The 19,140-nt window shown below is 31.6% G+C and overlaps 1 protein-coding gene across 1 annotated transcript in view; it reads left to right on the top strand.

Annotated features, from left to right (window-relative positions):
- Positions 1-19,140, top strand: part of LOC105618577 (cytoplasmic polyadenylation element-binding protein 2) — a 157,790-nt gene that overhangs the window by 23,027 nt on the left and 115,623 nt on the right. The window lies entirely within an intron of this gene.

Genomic DNA, 19,140 nt, shown 5'->3' with positions numbered 1-19,140 from the left:
AATATATATATATATATATATATATATATATATATATCCTTTACGATCCGTTTTTCCTTACGATTCTGCATAAGTGATGTAGCATGATCGTTTCTCAGAAATAGTCTGATACATGTAGAAAATTAGATCTGAGGGGTATCAAATGTACTGCCGTTTTACGAGCACGTGCTCCAAAGCGTCTTTATCGATTTTACAAAGTTCGACTGGGTTCTAAGAACATGTAGATCGTAGAAGGTAGAAACGCGAAGAGTCAATGAACCCCCGTTTTCTACGATCCACCGTAAACTCGGTGCGCGATTTTATTGATTTTTCACAATCCGACGTGCTGCTTTTCCAGTTAGCGGAAGTGACTACGCGCCCTTCTGCTGCTGTCCATCTCTTTTCTTTGAATTTAGGGTGAAAAGTGCCAGAGGAAGAATTGCGCGAAGTCAATGAACTTTTCTTGACGAAACACTTCTGCAAATGGGGGGAGCATCATTATAAACTTTGGATTTAGATTTTAACGAGCTTACATATTTTTTTCTTATAAATGTCATTATCATTAATGTTTGTATTCTTATTCTGGCTGTTTATCTTATGTTAGTAGATAGTTTTTTAAACATTTCGAAAACAATTTTCTTGTGGTTATTTATTTTCAATTATTTTCAATTATTCATCAAAACTGTATTAATCTCAGACTCGATATTTTTTTTTTCGAAAATGGCGAGAATTCACTTATCTTTTTCGAGGTGACGAATCTCCTTCCTTTCATGGGGTGGAAAAAGAGAATCATATCGGATTGAGGTCGCGGGGCCGTTTCATCAACAAATCCACGATGTGCCTGTCACGAGGTGGCGCCATCCAGATACGATATTGGTAGAGATTATATGAGGAGCTGAAGATGCGGGTAGTTATCGATCGTAGTCGATATGAGAAAACTTGGCGGAAGGACGCGAAGCTAAGCCGTGCCATGGCTGGTTTAATAGGGCCGATCGGTAACTGGCCTCTCTTCTGGGAGAGGTAAGAAGGATTTCCTTCAACTCTCGTTATTTTCCTCCGCACAGGAATATTTCTCGAAAGAAAGAAAATATGGATCCGTTTGTAGAATGTTGTATAGACCCTCCTTTTGCGAATCCTGTTACCCTCTTTATGTTAAGAGCGCTGGAAACAACGCTTGTTTTTTTCTTGAAGAAAAATTATGTAACTTTCCGAATTTATGATTGATATTGTTTTAGGCCAGTTCCTCGTATACATTTTTTAAACATTTGTGATATAGTTTCAAAGGTCGCGCGACTTTAAATTTAGTCCACTTATGAAAGAAACTTTGTCTTTCCACATCGTAACATTTTAAGAATGAGATGTCCGATGTTCGAATTTTTATCTTATATTTTTTTGACAGATTTTTCTCTTCCACAACTTCTTGATTTTTATATAATTTATTATTGACTTAATTTTTTTAATAACTTTTTAATAATTTAGCAACACTTAACGATACCAAAATAATTCTTTCATGTCGCAAAGATGCGTTATCTCTTCCGCGACACAAAAGAATTGCCTTGCTCAAGAATTACATTCCGGCGATGCGATATCATCTCCCATAAGCCTGTGCGAGATAAAGCGAAGAGTTATTCGCTATCTTGACGCGTTTTCGAAGTTCTGGCACAACGTCGAGAACTTCAAAAATTACAGAGGAAGCTCGAGAAATAAAAGAAATAAGAAAATTAAATTAGAATTGACTAAGAAAAAAGGCATAAATGTATGTAATTTAGTTTTCTTAAAATCTAAGATGCTTAATTATAATCAATTTGTAACTATAGTTACAGCTTGGCCGAGCTATTCAAAACTTGGTCATGTTAGTCTACTCAGATTTTATCGCTTCATTCTCTTCGCATATCATGCGTCGTCGCGTTATCAGACATTACCTTATTTTCTTAAGACTACTATCAGGTCGCGCTACGAGTCCCCAAAAAATTATTAGTAGTAGACAAGCTGATCCATATTACGACATTACATTCAGCCTTCAGATTAATTGCTCCTTGCTGATATCACGACGTCGCGACGTCGTGATATCAGCAAGGAGCAATTAATCTGAAGGCTGAATGTCGTTACGTGTGGATCAACATGTCTACTGATACTATTTAATTTTTTAGGGACTCGCAGCGAGACCCATCAAATGTAACATCACGGAGGAAAATAATTTTGCTATGAACGCAAAAGGATTGTAAAATTTAATTGTCAGCTTTGTTTGTTGTTTATAGTAAACAAATTTACATATTTGACAAATATTTTGCATTTGTTGCAAATAATTCTTGTAGCAAGTATGAAAAAGAATAAACATTTGTTACACCTGCAAATAATTTATGATCCCTATATTTGCAAATGGACTTTGCTGAAATTATGGCAAGGATTAGCGTTCGTAGCAAATTTTTTCTCTTCGTGATGTAATCTCAATAATGACGTAAATTTTATCTTTTATAGCACTATCTGATACTTTACAATATTTATTAATTGTTTGTATAAATTATTTATTTATTTCTCATAATAATATTTGCTTCTAATCTTATTTGTCAGACATATATATTCTTTTTATTTAATCGAAATAAGAACGTAGCTATGATGTAATATATACTCGTAGGAGTTAACGGACATGGCATGTACCATATCGGCATGTGACGTGGAATCTCGCTTATAAATATGACATACACAGCAATGCCAGTGTTCGCATCATCACAACTAGACAATGCCAGTTCCAAACTGGAGAGAAATAAAATAATGGAAATTTTATTATTAAAACAAATTTAGTTTTTAAGGGAATTAGTTCTGAAGGGAATTTAGCGACGCTTTAAATTAGTATTATTCGTCATTTTTCTCATTTTCGAAATGTGATATTTCCTTTTGAAATACGCAATGGCTTCAAGCGGTTCGATAACCGTTTCGGTCATTTGTCATCTTCTCCGGTATTATTCTTTCATTTTAGGAAATCTTTTATCATCAAAACGGCATGTTTTTTCATTTCGAATCTGGAATGCGAGCGTAACGCGGCATTACGACGTTATATGAGATATGCAGAAAGAAAAGATTTGTTAAAATAACAAAAACACTAAAAACTGCACTGATTCAGCAAATCTTCAGCTGCGGAGACAGTCAATTTTTTTTGTTAAAGTAGCAAAGCTTGTATAAAATTGAATAAAAAATTAGCGATAGATTTATTATATAATTATATTTGTTATAATATAGTAAATTTGTTAATATAATGAAGATAACTTTATATAAAAATCAATTTAATAATCTTTAACAAAACATGCTAGCTAAGATGGCGCATACTTTTGCTGCTGTAATAAAAAAAGCTTATTACATTAATAATTTTCTTTGTAGCAAAGAATAAGCTGTTAGCATATTAATAATTGCTTATACTGCTTACAGATATAATTTCTTTATTGGATCAAATCTTCTTAATTATAAATGTCGAACTCGCGCAGCAAACTATAGCTGAGCCATCGAATCTATTTTTTTCTGTAGGGTGCGCAATCGCGATTTTTCTAGCAAAATATCGATCTAGAAGGTGTTAGAGCCGCTCCGAGAGGAAGATTAGCAGTCGCGCGAGGGCGCGCGGTCAGGTTGCCTCTTGCCAGGAGCTCGGGCTCTTGCTATTCGCGTGTTCCCGACTATCGACCGAGTGCAGGTGGCTTCCAGGTGATCGACGAGCTAGAAAGGAGGAATGCTGCCATCTCTGAGAAACTACCGAAAGGAGATACGCTCGTTCGACGCCTTTAATTAAATGTATTTTTGCAGAGAGTGAGAAGAGAAGATTATAATAAACGTGTCCTCGCGATCGTTCATTATTTTCTCCCAACTTGAAAAACATCCGATCGTTCCTCTCTACCATATGAAAACGGAACGAAATGAGTTGCGGAAAAAATAGAGAGTTTAATAAATGTAATAATATATAAAACATTCCAACATTCTTTTAAAAAAAAATCCATGGCAAAATGATTTTTTTACGCAGAATATTAAATAATGGAAAGAATGTAATGAAAATGCCTGCGTTTTTATTTCATGCCTTTTTCGCGAATTTATGCGATTTCTTTCACGCAAAATAGAACAAGAGCTTATTTAGAACTGGATGAAGCTGGCAGTGCGCCTATTGACCGAATGCCACCGTCAGCCGCATTGCAGTGACCTGTGACAATGTGCTCTAAAAATCACGTCAAGAAAAAAGAAGCTCGTGATTGATTTTTACAGATATCGCGATTAAATATTTATAATGTCAGTAGATATATTTTTGGAACACGTTACATTATTATGAAAAATCAAATACTTATTACTACTGATATTTTCTCTGACTAACGATAGCTACATTGTGTCCAAATTAATCATCAGAGACTAATTTAATCAATTATCTCTACAACAGTAACATACTTTATATATACAATAATGTATGTACATATAAATAGATCTGTCTTATAATACATCATTCATCATTATGTAGTTATATTTAGAGAAATGAAATAAATTTATTGGATAATACTTCTCAATTCTTTTTACATAAAAAATTTCTTATATAATTAAGATCAAATTTATTTATTATCATTCGTAATACAATATAAGTAATCGAGAAAATTTACCGTTTAAAAGTCCGACAAAAAGTGCATTATGTACAACGCAAAGACTGGTGTTAAGGAAAACAGGGCTTGTGTAATTAATCGCAATGTGTTTTTCGGAAATTATAAATAAACATTTAACAGTATTCGGATAGCCCTTTGTGCTTTTTGCTCCATACCATTAGCGGTATGCATTTAAGCCGTTATGTAACCCGTCATCGAAACAAAAGCTCCGTAAATATTCCCGAGGACAAAAGACTCCACATCAAAGAATAAAAAAGGGGGTTGAAAGGATGAGTGAGAGGGAGGACGGAGGCAAACGAGAATGGTTAAAAGCATCAGGCAAACGAATGAACAAGGCACGAACGAAATGCGAGATCCTTCAGGATGGCGGAAGTTCCTTTTTTCTTGACCTTGCATTTCCGTACTATCAAGGTCAAGTTTGAGTCCACAGATGATATTTCGCCATTTTCCACCACCATGAACGCATCCGTGGATTCCTTCATCTCAGCATAGCTCGCCGAATCATTTATGTGAATCTCTCGTCGTTAAATATTCCGCAAGAACTCTGAAGCAAACCCGTCAGTTTGCGAAATCAGCCAGAGGCGAATGTAACCTGTCCTTCGTCGTTTTTCTCGTACTTTCGCCTTGCGTGTTATAGGCTTTATTTCCGTGTATTTATAAGAGTGTTAACATTGACACCGGCCACTTCCAATCGAATTAATACTACCAACGTTATGCTCTTATTATATACGCGGCTCGTAATAATCGGTGGGTCAAACGATCGGGCGAAAGTCATGACACGGCTTATTCTGTCGAGAGTTTCTCGACCCGTTCGAGAGACCGCAATGTTTATTTCCGTGGTCCTGCAAAACCACAGTAGAATAGTATTTGTGTTCATGCGATTCGCAATCGACAAAACACAAGAACAGTTACGATTATTCTTACAGCTCGCGCTTACCTATTCTTTATCTTAATAATTTTCAGAATATTAATTCTAAATCTATATTGCGATTATATACTCTTAAAATTAGAAATACTTAACAAGTCGAGAAATTGAGTTTGAAACTCGCCGAGAGTTTGAAAACTAGGATGGAGAACATTTTCTCTGTGCTACTTCATAGATTTAATTTTTAAATTGCGAAGCTAGTGTCATGTTTATATAAAATTTTATCCTTTTTTATCTTGTATATTGTCCATGTGAATCTAATGGAACATTGTTGCATCAGCATCAATTAATTGTAACACATAACATTTTGTTCTGTGTACGTCAACGTGTATTCTATTAGGAAGACAATTAGAGGAAAGGAGAAAGTAAACTCAGTGATTGGCTGAGCTTTCAAATTTGTGCCCAATTAATGGTTACTTAATTGTTCGTTTACGCAAAAGAGCAGTTCTATCTCGAATTCTAGCGCAGCGGATTCATTAGGGAAATTAATAAACAACGAACCTCGAAGCCGCGCATTTGCGAATAGCTTCTTTCTCCAGGCATCTTGTAATCAAATACCCAATGGAATCCATCTCTATTACTTACCATGAACTAATAAATCGATATCGAAATGTTCAAATTGGAAAAGTGCGTACAGATTCTACTTCGATTCTAATTCGATAAACACACACATAAATTTACATCGAGTGTCCATAACTTTTAATTATATATATTAAGCTAATCTTTTTGAACATTTAAAAAAAGAAGATAAAAACAAAAATTTTGAAATGTTTAATGTTTGAAAATTAAACTTAAAAACGTACAGAATACTTATCAAAAAAGAATACAACACAAAAGTGATATAACAATATGTTAAAATGTAGTTGAATCACATTTTGCTGTATTTTAAAAAGATATAATATATAAAAAATAAAATTGTTATATATATATATATATATATATATATATGTGTAGATTATTATACATATAACAATTTATATTACAGTTATTTCTAATAATTTTTTTATATTAAATAGAGTGGCAATCTTATACTTGACAACGTTACGTGTTATCTATATTTCCTTTGCGCAATCTAATAGATTTGGAGAAAGTTATATAAAATGCAATTCCAAGATAAAAAAAGACAAATAAGAATCCCGCGTTACAATCTTCAAGATTCTCACTTTGTCAATGTGACGATAGTATCTGATGTTACAGAAGGGCAAACGAAAGAAATACAGTGTCCCAATCGAGGTGCAATTAAGACTTTTTTTTTTACTGTTCCGAGAGGATTCTCGCCTTCTTCCATTCCGCTCCTGTTTCCCATATCGTATTTCAGCCTCTTTTAGTCCCATCCCTACATTTATCCTTCCCTTTCTATATCTTTCGGAGTCGATTCCTTCATAGCACGTGAGTGAGTATATAAATTTCTTTTTCTTTTCGGTCACCGCTCGAAATTATCCCCAACGTCTTTAATTGTATTTTCTTCCGTCGTTAGTAATCTATCTTTTCGTTTCCTCGCCAATTGCCTTTCTCGACTCTTTTTCATCCGCAACTCTCTTTGAGTCATCCCGTTTTCCCTTCTCAACATTCCTGGGTTTTGCTGATGAAGTTTTAATACTCTTATGTCGAGTTATGTTTTATTTTGCGTTTTCTCATAATCAGTCTATGATATTGGCAAAGAGCTTTCCGCGATTACATAAAATCATTATATAGGATCAAATCTGGAATTCCTTATGCAGACCTTTACCTTATTTTACTTGCAATTTTCTTTAAATATTCCACTGTCCTTTTTTTTTATTCTGTAATATATTTATCTTTTCTTTATTTAAGATTTGAAATTTCCCACAAATGTTATTGCAAAAATTGCATAGTAAATTTTAAAATTATTTGGATACTCCACTTTATTTCAACAGAGTTATTTCGTTATCATTTGCATGAAACTTTACGCAATCCAAATGATATCGTGCAATCTTAGAAGGCAGAATGCTACATTAGCAAGTAGTTCGCATGCGTACGATTTCGTACGTAAAAAGAGAGCGTACGTAAAAAGGGAGTTATAAATCTACAGGAAGAAGAAAGAGAGATGGGAATATGAATGAGGAGAAGAAAGACACCTTGGCAAAAGGCAAGAAAGTAGAAACGCGATGGTAAGAAAAGAACGATAGCTTCAAGGAACGAGACGAGTGACGTGGCGGGGAGGGATGTTTTCAACGATATCGAGGTCAGCATGAGATGCGCGATTAAGTTAGGGCCGTAGAGTGGCTTGGTAGGCTGTAGATTCCCTCATCAATCACCCCTACCTCCCACCTCACACCCCTCTTTTCCATGCCCAGCACCATAGACCAGATCTATCAACGACGTCATTTGCGCGTATCTAGGGGTGGATCCAACCGTGTAGGGCATTGACCCCCCCCTCCCCCTCCCCGCCCTCCTACCCCTGACTTCTCTGGTTCTCCTTCCCCTTTCTGCTCTGGTCCCCCCTGTATACTGCTTTAAGGCTGTTTATCGCCTTCACGGTTACGTCGGGGCCGCAAGAATGGCCGCCTTCGGATACGTTTTGGTCAAGTTTTGTGCGCCTCCAGAGAAATTAGCCGGTCGCTCAGTATGTGCGAAAGAGCCGCATAAAGATCGAAATGCAATAAGATATAAAAGGGTAATATCGAAAAATAGAGTGAAAGTTAATGTTATATTGGCATTAATATTGTTTATAAACTGTTACATTTGTTTGTTATTTATTGCATGCGTTTCATTGGTCTTTGTCTGAGGACTCTGAGTATTTAAATAATTAAATGCTTCCCTTTCGCTATTTGCTATAATCATAAATAACAAAAGTTGAAACAAAGAAAATTATTTTTTGCTTCTATATTGAGCGTCTTTTCTTATTGCCACTTTTCTATATATTTGCACGCAATAAATAATTTTACTGAAGTATCTAGCTAAATACAAATCTGAAAATAATTTTGTTGAATTATCAAAATAATTATGTAAGAATCTCAAGCATGATGAACAATATTGTGTAAAAAGTCTTAACATTCTAGCAATCAAAAACCATCCTTTTCGTATGGACACGACAAATTTTAAAATGTGAAATTGATATTCATTTTGCATATCATTCATATTTTCTGATATGATACTACAAATATTAATAACTCGAAGGCATCGCGAGTTTGAGAAATAGAAAATTAAAAACTATTAGCAATCTTTTTAGCATTTTTCATAGTATTTTGCAAAAAGGCTATATCATCATTTAATACACAATATGAATTACATTTATAATATAATATAATATAATATATTGTATATATATATATATATATATATATATATATATATTTATTTATTTATTTATTTATTTATTTATTTTCCGATACAAAAATTTTGCTGATGTAGAAATTTTTATTCAAGACTCATTTCTCGTTCAAAGTGCCGCGAAAAAGAATTATTTTTGAAGACCGGACGTATCACTATTCATGTCGTTAGTAAAGTAATATTATATAATTCCCGTAAAGGTGTATGCGATAACCATGAGGTTTCATAATAGCGATAATGCTTTCAAGGTACTTCCGAGTGTTCTCGAAATATGCGAAAGTTTTGACACGCTTGATACACCAGAATGCACTCGGCCTTTTCAGCATCCATAGCAATCACTTCAAAATTCAGAACGTATGAATTTATTACTACTTTAAACATAACGAAGAAAATACTGGAGTTAATATTGTGCGGGTAGAAGTACGTGGAATATTTTAGTAACATAATTTGGAAATTAATTATAAAATTTAGATATGGACAATATCAGCGCTATTATCGATGAGAAAGGATCAATTATCTGAAGTGATATTAATTTGCATTGATTTCGTCTTTTAATTTTACATATGCAAATTCTCTATACATATATTATAACAATCGATTGATTGTCATAAATATGATTAATAAAATATTAATAGAAATTTTTAATTGATTATTATATAAAGAAATTTTTAATTGAATAATTTAAACGGATTATTTTTTAAATTAATTGATAATTAATTATTCAATCTAAAGGAGCAATTAAATTTAATGTCAAGTCTATATTTGAAAAGTAAGATTTATCGTTCTTTTGTATAATCGAAGAATTATTAATTACTCTATTATTACATTTTCTCTAATCTTTTTACATTTCAAAAAGAATGGAATTGTGTAATTTTAATGAATTGAGAAAGCAAGACAATATTACATTTTTGTAATGATCTAATCTTATTTTCTTAATTAAATAATTTTATTCTTTTTTAGAATAATATAAAGACTTATAATAATAGAGACTTATAATAATAGATACTATACATAAATAACAACTTATATAAATAAATTTTTCGGTCAGAATAAAAATAAATTTAGTATAATCCAAATGAAGTAAATTTAATCATTTCAATCAATTTAAATAGAATGATCAATAGAATAATCAATTATTTTCCAGAAAAAAAACTACATAATTTAAAACAGTATAATATTTACAATATTAAAATTTATTGTTAGTAATATACATCTAGAGATAAATTGCAATATTTTAGTACATTAATTTGGAAATTAATTATAGATTTTTGATATAAAAATTAATGTGACGTTATAATAGTTATATCGCGACCTAGATTAGCTCATCAATTTACATTGTTCAATATATTAATATTGGTTTTTAATATTTCCATATATGCAAATATATATATATATTAAATTGTGTACGGTAGTACATTCGCAATAATTAACAATAATCACATAACAATTTGGTTTTTAAGTTACCAAAACGTTCTTAACTGTCCTAAGTGACTTTAATGACTCCGTTCTAACGAAGAATAATATTTACGATAATAATTATTCATCAAAATCTGTTTTGGGATACAAGTAGTTGAATATTTCACTAATGAATTTTCATTTTCTAATGCGTTTCTACCAAAGTAAATTAATTTTAATCTTAATTCAACTTATTTTTTATTTTATTCTAATTCTTAGAACTAGAAAAAGATGAAGAATTAATTTATTAAATTGAAAATTGTTAATCTACATTGGCGTAAATAGACATAATTTAGATCATATTTTATAATTGCGAGACTATGATTCATTTAGAATTTTTTTTTGGGACTTGTTTTTGTACATAAGATCGAGCTTGTTGTCATGATTGGCAAAAATGATGTTTTAAACATATTTCACATACTTTTTGAAACATGCAGCTTAATCGATGTTTTTAACATGTTTTAAACATATTTTTTTATAACATTGTTTAATACTGCATGAAGCATGTATGAAAAATTAAAAACATGTTTGAAAAAAACACAATATTTTATTTTAAAAAAAAACATTATCTCTTATCAACCCTTGTCGCGACAAGACTCGAGCAGACAATGACGCAAACCGTTTACATGTATTATTTTTTGAAACGCAATCGTGATGAGTGCCGAGAGAAAACGCGAACATTTCTTAATTATAATAGTTAGCTATCATCAAGATTAATCTTTCCGTGATTAGCCATCTGTAAGCGTATCGACGCGACGGTTGCTTATCGAAGCAGATACATTGCGCGATTCATTCGTATAAAAGCATCAAGATAAGGGAAATAGGAGTAATAAGTTATTGTTTCGTCGCGATATTTACGGGCATTAATTGTTTCTTTAACGAGACTTGTATTCCAGTATACTTTCGCATAACGCATTCCATTCATGAATGTAATTTCCGTTGACTGTGAATATGGAGTAAAATACGAAACGAGTAATTAGACAACAGAAAATTGGTACATCGATCGCATTTTTTAATAACAGTGTATTTCAAAGGAGTTATTGAATTTTGACTATATGCTTTTGGATGATTCATCATGTCTTAATCAGCAATTGAGTCCTTTATTAATCATATATCGAGGAAAAATTATTAACAGATTTCCAAACTGTCCGACTGTAATTAATAAATGTTATTATTAATGAAACGTCATGAATCGCAATGCTGTTTGTATCTTATTCACGTAATTTTTTTTCATCGCGCGAAGACCACAATTAATGAATATGTCTATTGCATTAATCATGATATGCGATTAATGCATGGATGTATATAATAACTAGGTATAGACGGCGCATTCTGATCTCAACATCTGTGCTCCGTTAGAAAGAATTGAATTATATCAGCATCTCTCTTCGACTCCATTAGCGTCTCTCTTCAACTCAATATTTTAAAGGAAAGCGATATGATTCAAGCTATTCTTTCGAAATCGATAACGACAACTTCATAGGAATGCGCAGTCTATTCTTATTAGGATATCTATAGATTAATGTCGAGAATGCAGTACAATTATATTCCAATGATTAATACTGATGATGTACCTATTTTTAAAATAGAACTTGAAGTTACATTCGATTTCTCTACATTTTTTAAAATTAAATATTCTATAAGAATCCAGCATTTAAAGATTTTTTTATATATAAATAAAAGAAGAACAGAAAAAAATATTTTGTCATATGGCATATTATAAACTGAGCTGTTTAATTAAAATAAAATTGCTAATAATTACTAATAATATTTTTATGTCAATTTTAATCTTTCTTTCTTCTGTCGTTATTCATTAATAATTTAATTTTATTTATTTTTATTTATATATGATGTTGATGAATTTATTTATGATGTTTCAAATTTTTTATTATTATTACTTAATGTGTATTATACAGAATATTTAGTGATTATTACACGCAAAACAACAATAATAATTAGTATTTCCAATAATCTTTGTTAGGACTAAATTTTTGCGATTCTGATAAAAAAGTATTTCTGAGCGTTAAGCGAATTAATTAGTATCATTTATATATATACCATATACACTATTAGTACAGTTGTCTACATAAACGTAAAATATGAGATGATAAATATATTACATTATGTTCCGTAATTCAGTCTTCGTCAGAGAAAATAGGCATCCTTCAAAGAAACCCAACAAGTAATAGAGCTCTCAAGAATAGCGATATCGTAATTCTATTATCTTCTTAACAAAATCATGATGTGAGTGAAATTATCAATGCTACAATCTTGTAAAGCATGATAAAATGAAACTAAAAATAGTAATAAAATGCACTCAGAAAAATATAATTCTACTGCTAATAATAATGATTACTCCGATTACTTTTTTCTTTTAGGTTATTTCTACAACTTCTAACAAAGCTTTTATCTTTAATTAAGAGTATTTTCTTGATAATATATATGATAATACATAATTATATTGATAATATAATTAAAGAATATTATAAAATTTTATTGAAAAAACGACTTTGTGTTATAAGCAAATCAAATTTATTTTAATTTATTTTAATTTTGATTGCGAAGTATTAAATTTATTAAGATTCAAAACATGTTTCGAATAAATATGATTCCTATGATAAATTTATGATAGATATGCGAATGTACAAACTTTCGAAATATTTAAAACAAATAATTATTATTTGCATACAATATGTATTTTTCTGTGTGTACGATAATATAATATATTTTCTTGGTCCTTAACTAGTGTATCAATATCTAAATTAATTAAAATGCGAAAATATGTCATGCATATTAGGTCTTTAATTGCAAATTAAAATACATAACAAATATAATTAGCAAAATATAATTAGCATCACCATTTTAATGTATCTTTTATTAACTAACATATTTTTATGACCTGGATAAATGAAAAAAAGCGAATAATTAATTGGATTCTTGAAATATTAAACAAATAATAAATAAAGCAAAAAATGAGCAATTAAGAACATTTAAGAGCCGTTTTTTACTTTATTCATTATCTGAATAAATGAATTTTTTTTTTTAGATAAATCTATCTATTAAAAAATTATATATTTCTATCTATTAGAAAGCTCGAAAAATTTATATATACAATTTGTATATATTCCACCAGTTTCATGTATTTAACGCAGTTCTATATTAATAAAGAATTTGATTTATTTGCCGGAATAGCACGAACATTATTTTCTGCAGCGCTGAATCGAAAGCGTACCAATATCGATTGTAAGAGTAAAAGATCGCCTCCGTGACCGTTCTGCGACACTAGGGATCCTAAATCGTTATCGAACAGCGCGGACCATAAACCATAGTGGTGCACTGCGCATTTAGAACGGTCGGATTGAAAATCCGCAGATAACGTGCCGTATTACAGATCGGTTCGAAGTCACATCCGTGTCGAGCGATGAGAGCGCACGACGTACCGAGCCGCTCGTGATCGCGTTGCCTCGTAATTCATTGGTATCAGTTTTTGGGCGTGTTTCACCTTATCAGTTATCCGGAATAGTTTTTTTTTATCCCAGACATCTGTTTTCCTCAATAAAGACCGGCACGGCCTCTCGCCTTTCGTCTCGCTCGCGTGAAATCTACGTTGAATGTGATCTGCATTCATACGATAGCTCGTTCGTTTGAAATAACCTCTGAAAAAATGTGAATATTATTATTTATAATTCTCAAATACGGAACGGAGAAAGGATTATCTTTTCATTTCGTAAGCACTTTCGCGCAGCGAGAAAACAAAACTTTAAAGTCTGTACAAAGTAAAATGACTTTTATATAATAAAAGAATTCATTCATTTTTCTTCAAGATTTCTCAAAGATTTAACAATATATTAATTTTTTCATATCGAATAAAAATAAAGAATAAGCATAGTTTTATACATATACGAAAACTTACATGTAATACGAAAAGAAAAGCAAATTTGATAAATTTTTCCACGGTATTTCTGTTTAGTCACGAATAACATGCCGATAAAGCGTATTTCTCATGATAATACAATTATTCGGAATGATGTAATCGCGACACGTGCAGCTGACTGAAGCATAATTAACTTAATTAAGCGAGATAAATATTATAAGACTGCCGATTTCGATTATTGAAGACGTTCTGCTGCTTCGCTTAATTATTTTAGACATAGAAAAGTATTAGTCCAAAGTGATGATTAACAATATATATGCTTTGTTGAATGATCGATTGAGATTCATTTAATGTGTTAAGCGAGATGAACAAGGCAGATATCTCATGGTATTGGAACGCCAATTCAATCCTCTATATGATAAGGAAAAATATACGTTGCGACGTATCAATTTATTGTGAAAATTGCATATAGGCGATGGCATCTCATAATTGTGTGGACTTCTCTTAAATTTCTGGGAAAATATTCTTGTAAAGACATGCAATTGATCCGTATAAACATTTAGGTTTAACGAACTTATGGTCGTAACACTTACATATATTTATATCATATAAACACATTTATGTTTATATTATATACAAGTCATAATGAAATAAATATATTTTGTTAAATAGAAACAAGGCATAACTTAAGAATAATAAAATGAATGAGAATAAGAATTATAAATTTTGATATAGACAAAATGGGGCACTAAAATTTTTTATCTATATTTCTTAAAAAAATTTCTCAAAAAAAGAATTATATTGCTTTTCAAATATGCTGTATGAAGAGCATTAGAGAATTGTAAATAAATATTATTTAGTACTCTTTGTACATGTTTTAATTTAAGTTTATTTTTTAACGGAATATCGCGTTTTTCCAACACTAGCCATATCATGTTGAGATCATTAGTTTGTGCTAATCGCTAATTAGTGCTAATTGATAGTCGACTTGTATGGTTTAATTGCGAAGAATTATGATAATTAATATTCTGAATAATGATAAGGAATTAATTAATTATTTAATAAAAACAGATTGATAAAATACGAAAAAAAATATTGTACATAAACTTCAGCAAAATTTAATGAAAACTTTTTATTCAAATCTTTTATATTTAAAAATTATAATTAAGTTTCTATAAAATTTTTTACTTTAAATATCGAAGTGTGTCATATATTGAAATAATCTACAAAACTCAACTTTGTTAATATATATGTTGTACATAAAATATACATGTTGTATCTATTTAAATATTAATTATTTGTTTCAAGTGTTTTAAAAATTTATATTTTCGCAAATCTGTCTGTAAATTATATTTATTTAATATACTTATAATTTATATACTTATTTAAAATCAAATTTTTATTAGATTTGTTCATAATATGTTTTAAATCCTAATAAATTTAATCTTTTAATCAAGATTATTAAATTAAAACAGATTTGATTGCTTATTACATAAAGTTATTTTCTCGATAAAATTTTATTGTTTATATATATATATTCCATAAAATTAATATATTCTAGTTTTAATAATATTTTTCTTAATTTAATATATTCTTAAAAAAAATTTAAAAATTCTTATTTTGAATATCTAAAATAAAATGAGCTTTCTCTCTCTCTCTCTTTCTTTCCCTCCCTCCATCCCTCCTTCCCCTCCTCTCTCTCTCCTAACATATGTATTTATATTAGTATATTTTAAGACTACATATTATTAAAAAAACATTCTTTTTATTTAAAAGAAAAAAAGTAAATTGAACAATCACTAAATCTTATTAGAATGATATTTTTCTATACTTATACAGCGTGTTTCAAATTTAAATGTTCAAACTTCGGAAGCGAGAGGATTAATAAATTAAGAAAAAAAGAAATACGTTCGTTTTTACTTTTGAAAAAAATCATTAAAAAAGACAAAAGTAATCTTCATTTGTATTTATTTATTGTTTATTCTTATTTATTGTATCATTTGCTTAATGCAGATATTGTTCAAAATGTTGGACCTCTTGCAGCAATGCACGCGTTGCATCTTATACGGACAGTTCGTATTACAGCTAAATACTGATCTGGTCAAATGACTCGCCGATCCAGCATTCTTTTGAAAATCGTCGCGCATCTACTCGCACTGTCTTTGAAGCATTTTCGCTCATCATATGAAAAAACAATAATATTCCACTTTGAAAACAATAATACTCCGAAAAGACAAAATAAATTTTTGTCTTTTTTTACAATTTTTTCTAAAACGAACGAAAAGAATGAGCTCTAAAAGACTTTTTTCTTCGTTTATTCCCTACACGTACCTTAAAATTGATCATTTAAATTCAGGCTATCCTGTATAGATATAATAAATACAGAATTCTTGTTAGATTTTTTTATTTGTTTTGCGACAGAATATTTATACTGCGTGCTTTGCGTAAAGACAATATTCGAGTTTTAAGCCAGATGATACGGGTCGATCGTTACGTGCGATAGTCAGGTCCGTTTCGGGATGTCGGACGGCTAAATCAGTCAGACTAAGACCTCGGCCACAGGCCGAGAGTGAGTAAACGCCCGACGACTATAATGCATCATCGCGCATCACGCTACAGCTGTTTTGGCAGTCAGCTGGTCCGACTCGTACTCACACGCATCCTCGTAACGACATACGACGCGGTTAGATTAATCCGTGAACTCTTAGACGCGCGCGTGTACGTGCGTGTATGTACGCGTAGCACGCGACAAGATATGCAACGGCAAGGCTGAACGTAATAGCGCAGGCTGAAGGATGAGCACACGCCGCGATGCGAGATGATCTAAATTTAGATCCCCGACTCGTTACTTACTTCCGCTTATTTTAGCTAAAGAGGTCGGCGTTTCGCCCGAGGGATCTCTCTTTCTCTTTCCATCCATCTCTCTCATCCTCAGCTTGATTTTTTCTCTCTCGCTTTTTTTTCATTGCCATCTCAGTTTCGCTCATACGATTCCTCGCAAATAAATTACTAAAAAGTATCAATTAAGAGAGCTTAATTGTTGAAAAAAGATGATGTAATCGTCAAAGGAATGTAATGAATATATTTTCAGAAATGGGAGAACTCAAGAAATTTTATTGCAGTCTCTATAAAAGAAAATTAAAAGAAAAGTATTTAAAAATGAGAATGTACTTTTATTATTTATTTATGATAGACATTTACTTACTATTTAAATCTTGTTTGTTTATAATAGAAACAAGTTACTTACTTGCACTTAAAGTATAAGAAAATAAAAGGGATAATAATCTAGATATTATTGCGTTTCTCTTGTCATGTATTTAGACGCAATCTCAAATTGATATCAGTCGTCAATTTGAAATACGAGAAAGACGAAACAGTTATGTTGTACGCAAAAAAAAAGATATCAACGCTTATGCTTCTCAGAAGTTTAAGTGCAGCATGTAAATTACTAATGGTGATACATATTTTGAAATCCGACGACGTGTTGTTTCAACTTTTACGTAACCGTCTCCCCACAATTGCAAAATCATACAAACGCTCCCTGCACCAACTGTGTATATATCGATTTCTTTTTGCATCCATTTGTTACAAAAAGTTTTTCAACTCGCTGTTCTTGTATTTAAAGATTTCATTAACGACTCGGGGCGACCAAGTTGTTATCAGACCAGTGTTACGAAACGCAACGTATGTATTGTCATATTGGATGTTTCTCTACGGTTGACATCGAAAAAAGCGAAGCATAACGAGAGAAGTGCGAATAACGCATTAAAAAAGAAACTAATTTTTAATGATCATCCCCTAACGAACTCCTTAAATTCGTATCTTAATACAGTTCGCGTCATTCCAAGAGTTTTATTCATTAATATTTCATCTTATTTTAAAATAATATAAGTGGAGAAAAGGTTATAAGACTTCTAAAGGACTCTCTTTAGACGTTATAATTTCTGCGTTTTCTTCAGGGGACAGTTGATACTTTTACGAACAATTTTTCATCGGGCGAGCCTTCGATTGCTATTGAATTATTCAACAAAGATACGTGAAATTATTAGGCCAGTGATTTAAATATCGTCAGAGTTCCATCGATGAAAGATTTTATTTCTTTTCGCATTTACGATCTCCTCGAGAGATCCGTGAAAGTATTTCTAAAATATCATCCGTTCGCTATTTAAATAAAGTATAATTTCGCCATGTCGCTCGATGCAGGAAATAATTAAGAAAAAAAAAGAGCAACGAGATAAGAAACATGCATAGGAGCGTTTCTCTTATAGATCTATCCATAAATCGCAATACTCACAATCTGATATTCGAATAATCGGAATAATCGTGAACGTCTTAATGAATTAATCAGTTATTTTTTTCTCTCTTTCTCCTTTTTTCAATATTTTAATATTCATGCAACGGAATATTTAAATCTTTATTGCACAGACATGTTAACTGAACATGGCGCTGACGGACAGCCCGTGAAATTTACGATGTTGTTAACCGCCGTCCGGTAATTGATATCGAAGACACTTCGAGCGTTCATACCCGAAAATACGAATTCAACAGAGGACAAATTGTTAAGATTCACGAACCGTCTCGAGGACGAGAGAATATCCCGCTATGTACTAATACACGCTAAGGTCTCTTGCATGCGATGCATATGCAAATTTTATTTTGCAGTTGCGGCTGTCTTGCGGGTCGTTCGTGGCTCGTTGTACCGGCGATTTTTTCCGCTGCCTCTCTTCCTTTTTGCTTTTGTTTAACCTGAGTGTATGTATGGCGCGTGTGCGCAAAATTAGGAACGTTACCGCGATGGAAAATTATATCCCACGGATACTTAACTTAAACCGTTCTATGCGCTCGACACGAAAATGAGGCGGCGATTTTGCCGGTCGCTTCCTCGGCGGGTTCGTTCGCCTTTTCGCTGAGTGAGACTTTTCGAAAGGAACGTGGAACCTTCGTAAAAGAGAGAGAGAGAGAGAGAGAGAGAGAGAGAGAGAGAGACACTC

The sequence above is a fragment of the Atta cephalotes genome, assembly GCF_000143395.1.
Source record: "Atta cephalotes unplaced genomic scaffold scaffold00001, whole genome shotgun sequence".
NCBI classification, from domain to species: Eukaryota; Metazoa; Arthropoda; class Insecta; order Hymenoptera; family Formicidae; genus Atta; species Atta cephalotes.
Note: the sequence above shows the minus strand (reverse complement) of the source record. Positions and strands in the feature narration are given on the sequence as shown.